Genomic DNA, 5,484 nt, shown 5'->3' with positions numbered 1-5,484 from the left:
TATTTTTGTTGTCTGTTTAAGGATGATGCAGAGGCAAATGTAGTATGGTTGGCATATTTTTGCAGAAAGATGGGTAAAGATACAGGTCCTGAAAAATATTCCGGCATGTCGTGAGATTATTGGCATGTTGATCTCTGGATTGACATTCAGTCCAAATACAAACTTTTCAAATGTCATGTGAGTAGGTGACTGATTAAAAATTTTGCATACTGAAGATAATTCTCTCCTTAATGTGATCACTTTCATGTTATTTGATGTGGATGTCATACCCCTAAGATTTGAGTCTAAATAAATAAATTTGAACCTAGGCCTCCATTACGGGATTTAATACGGTAGTAATTAATTTTAAGGGCTGACTAGGACTATATCAAGGGCCAGCAACCAGTTTAACGAAAATATAAATATTAGCCATTATCTAAATGCACTCAAGGGCAGCAATCCACTTGGAGAGTTGCATCTCTTCAAAAGATGTGGATACAAACAAGGGTTGTGACCATTCAGCCCTCTGTGGAGGATATAAAGGGAAGATCCATTCATTTGGAAAAGGCATCCATGAAGGATTCAATGGTGTGATCAAGAAAAATAAGCAGAAACAGAAATGGAATCACAACTGAATTAATATTAGCAGCAGTGCTAATTAAGAGATAAAATCATAACTTTGATAGATAAGTATGGATTTAATCTTCACATATGTATCCGTGCAATAGAAATACTTGCAGAAATTATTGATTATAATGTTCCGGTGCAGGTGGGAGGTTGGCATACCAAAAATGTTGGCATGTTGGTGTATGGTGGATGGAGGGAGGAGTTCAGAGGGAGGTAGTATGGTGGATGGAGAGAGTACAGAGGAGGTAGTATGGTGGATGAAAATGTCGTACGGTGCACAAAATGGGGGTGTTGCATGGAGATTGAAACTAGAATACAAACTTATATGCAAATAATATTAGAACACCAAATCCATCAAATAAATGCCAATCATGAATATATATTATTAATTTATTTTATTTAATGATGGGGATACTACAGTCCTCCCGTACCAAAAATTACATGTGTTGTAGTATAGTGGTGAGTATTCTCGCCTATCACGCGGGTGACCTGGGTTCGTTCTCTGGCAACGGCCCCAAATGTTTACCATACAGGGTAAAAGGATACTTATCGCATGTAGTATAGTAAGATATAACACAAAATAGATACTTTATTCATATATGCAATATGCACTTCAATGCTTATAATATGATTATGCTCCTTACAATTATTACAATGATGATTCAAAGTCCCTTCTGGACGGTGTACATATACTTTCCCAAAGGGGTGACTCAACCGTCACGCGCCTGTTTGGATACTATTCTACCCGTCGGCTACAATATAAAATTTATCGACAACACTCGAGCAATTGTATTTCCGATTCTAGAAAACTTTTTGTAATCAACTTCTTCAATTTGCATTCAAGCACCAAGTAGATCTTATCGCCGTAGTAAATGATATCATCAATAACTTTGTATCTTTTCATCATGTATATAGCCATCTATCACTTGACATGCAAAAGTATTCTTGGAGTACTCAACCAACGGATGGGCCTGCCAATCATCCAAGAAATGGGGTAAAGTGTTGACTATCATGTTTTTACTTGCCACCACAACATCTGGGATCATATCAGGTTTAAAAATGGCCTCCATCTTCTTGATTGTGACTTCCCTCGGTCCTTTATTTGGCATTCCTCTTAGCGGCACCTTCTTGCCATCTGTCTCGAACGAAAAGTCCATCCTCTTGAAGCTTTGGGTATACTGATCAAAGGTCTCCATCCACTAGATGCCCAATATGATATCAGTATCAACTAAATCTATGATAAAGAAATCATCTGTCAAGTTATAGTTTCCCATGGAAATTTGTAGCCATGGGATCACGTGACTACAGAGTAACAAGGTTCCTCCAACAACCTTAACCTCGAATCTTGCATGCTCTACCACATGCAAGCCCTTACTAGTGACCAAAGACGAGTTGATGAAATTGAATGTGACACCACTATCAATCATGACTGTGACTCGTTTCTTGTGAAGTGTGCCACAAACCTTGAAGATACTACTTCCAACCATTGTAGTGAGGATGGCAATGGAGCCCCTTTTTTGTATGAGGGCATTTATTCTCTCTTCGTGGTTAATTTCTTCACCAGTTATTGTAGATACTTGTCCTTTGTCATCATCAGGAAACACCTCAATGTAATGAATCTTTCCCTTCCCAAGGCAGCGGTGACCTGGTCCCCATGGTTCCTTGCACGTGAAACAAAGCTTTTTGCTTCGGAGCTCTTGTCGAGAGTCTTCATCGAACTAAGGTTTTTTTTAAATTGGCTCCTTGTCTTTGTCTTCTTGTGGGGAAGGTGTTGGTGTAGCTACGTGGGTTTTGGAGGAAGATGCATACATGTCACAGACCACCTTAATAGCTTTGTTGAGTGCACACGAGTTGAACCCTTTGATCCATCTTCTCAAAGGCTCTCTCAGCCCATCCATGAATAACAAGATTCGACGTCTTTCAGAGATGTCTGTGACTAGTACTGATAGCCTTTGGAACTTTGTGATGTAATTGTAAACTGTAATTGTTTGCCTTAGCTGAGCTAGATCTTTGAAGTTTAGTTCAAGATCCTTTCCATTGAAACAGTCAAAGAGTCTCTCAGTGAACTCAACATAAGAGGTTACTTGGTCGTGGCCAAGAGTGACCAATCCATGGTGCCACCACTCTTGGACCACTCCTTTCAAATGGAGTGCTACGAACTTGATTGCTTCCTCTTTGGGCATTGGGTTGAGCTGGAAATAGGTGGCTGCCTTCAGAACCCATGCCTGTGTAGCGATGGCTCCAGATCCATCATACGATGGATGGAAGGAGGAGTACGAAGGAGTTAGTATGGTGGATGGAAATGTTGTATGGTGCACAAATTGGGGTTGTTGCACAAAGATTGGGAAGAGAAACAAACTTATATGCAAATAATATTTGAACACCAAATCCGTCAAATAAATGCCAAGCATGAATAGATATTGAATACTATAACTTCCAATTAATACTGACAGACAAAGATGGTACTCTGATTCGTCAGATTCAAGCAAAGTTTTATAAGCGACGAAATAATGTGAGGGTTGAATCCCACCGAAACTGGAAAGCCAAGTAGGGAAGATCTTCTACTTCCAAAATGATGAACAATTCCAAAACTCCAACAGGACATCGCAAATACAAGAAATAAACCAAATCGCATACCTACAACAACTAACCCGACGAACATATATACCCCATCAGAGGAAAACTCTCGAGGGAGAAACAATGTGCCAACACGACACAACAAATACCTACACCTACAGAAGATGGGCTCGAGATATACAAAAATCAATCGAGACCTCAAATAAAGTTTTTAATTTGTTTTATTTAATGACGGGGATATTAAATTGATCTTTGTGAGTAATCTAAAATATAAAAATGCAATGGAAGATTTGTATGATATCTCCTTCCAAATTGATTACAAATAGCAAGGATGGTCAACCTTTCGAGTTAATGAGACTTAAGTACATCACCTGGCGAAGGTGCTTAGTATGTGCTTGGGCTTGAGATATGATGCAATGCAAGGCAAGGAAACCCCCAGAGGAGATGTCCTAGTCCCCAACAAATAACCACATAGCGGAAGAATAATAATAACAAAGAGATTAAGATCCACATAATTCCAACTTTTATAATATATAATCATAAAATTTACATCCAACATGCCCAACTGGAAGGCCTTCCGAGTTACGACCAAATACATAATCAATTACAATAGTAATTTTGCAAGATCTCACAAGATTCAAACCCTAGCTAGACCAAATCCACAATCTGGTAGAAATCCCAACAAGAATCTAAACTTGTGCTTGCAAGCCACCAAACAACCTTTCTTGTTTTCTAAGTTGCAGCTCCTAGCACTGCTCAACTTCTCTCTTCTCAACTACTCTCTAGTTGGCTTCCTCCATGTTGGATGATGAATAATGGCAACACAAGACCCTCTACTTATACCAAACGAAACCACAAGTTGGCCTAGCAAGTTACATTAAATAAACCCTCAAGCCACAAGTTACATTTCTTTTCTTTTTCCATTTTTTTGATAAAAAAAAATTGCCTCCTTTATTTTCTGATGCAAGATGCTCTTGCATCAGACTCCCCAGGTAGATAGAATAGTGTGTCCTACACTTTGATGCCAAAAGAAATATCTACAACCATCTTCATCTTCACCAAAGGCTTCCAATCCATCAAGGACAAGAGAATAAATCTCCACTCAAACATCAGAATCAAATGAATCTCAGTAACCCAATCATCATGCTCACTCCTAGGAACAAATTAAACATAATGCTTCACTAACAATCTTTGCAACTGATCACAACTAGTCATGATAACATCCTCAAACATGAAATCCATGTCAACATGTAAGCTCAAAACAACATGTAAATCCTTAGCCAAATCAACCACATAAAAATTAGGAATATACAGATCCGCAGTATCATGTAGATCCTCAACCACATTAGCAACCAATGAATCTACACCACAAAATCCAACTCCACATCCACAACTTGATTATTCATACCAAGTGCTATGCAATTTCCATGTCATTCACAATCAACTAATCATGAAAATAAGTCTTCATCCTAGCATCAACAATGTTAGGAATCTCTTCAGCAATAGCCACAAGTTGCTCTGTAGTTTTTGCATCAGTCTCCACAAAGTGATCGACAAAACCAACTTGCACCTCAAACTTGCTATGCCCTCTTTGTTGAGAATCGTGTCTCAACATTGCAAGCTTTTTTCAAAAAATTCTAGAATTTGTTTGTGGTACTTTTCCACTTGTTTTTGAGTTGGAAAAAGGTGTATGAGTTGTTTAAAATGTGTCTTGTCCCTAGTACAATACAAGAGGGCTATTTTTAGAGTACAAACAACTCATTATATGACTTTTATGGGAATCTAAACTAGAGGACAAAATTATGGACAAAAATGTTATTCTTGGAGTTACAAATGACAAATGGGTAACATGTGGCATGGTTGTTTTGCTCATGGTTTTGGCCCATGGTTTTGTAAGACCACAAATGGTTTCCAAGTTGTAAATCACTATAAAAGGAGGGCTTGAGGAGGTGTTTGGATTATCGAGTTCTATTTTGCAAGACCGAGTGCTAGGAGTCTCTCTGAGTCCAAGTCTGAGTTTGAGTTTGAATTGTGGTGATGAGTTCCTGTAAGAACTTGCATTGCAAGTGTATTTTAATCTTCTTGATTTGAGAATACATTATGCAGGTTTTAGAGGGTGGGGTTTTCCTCCCGGAAGGGTTTCCCCACGGTAATCATTGTGTTATGCATTCATTGTTATTTTGATTATATTATTATGCATTTCTTGAGATCTCTGCAATAGTTAGTTGAATTTGCATAATCATCTTCTCAAGATTAGTGTAGGAAGCGGTTCTGCGCATCTTTGTTTCCTGACAAGTGGTA

Source organism: Cupressus sempervirens, chromosome 1 (assembly GCF_028749045.1).
Source record: "Cupressus sempervirens isolate cs-2001-9-10 chromosome 1, ASM2874904v1, whole genome shotgun sequence".
NCBI classification, from domain to species: Eukaryota; Viridiplantae; Streptophyta; class Pinopsida; order Cupressales; family Cupressaceae; genus Cupressus; species Cupressus sempervirens.
The sequence above is the reverse complement of the archived record's forward strand: the minus strand, read 5'-3'. Positions refer to the sequence as shown.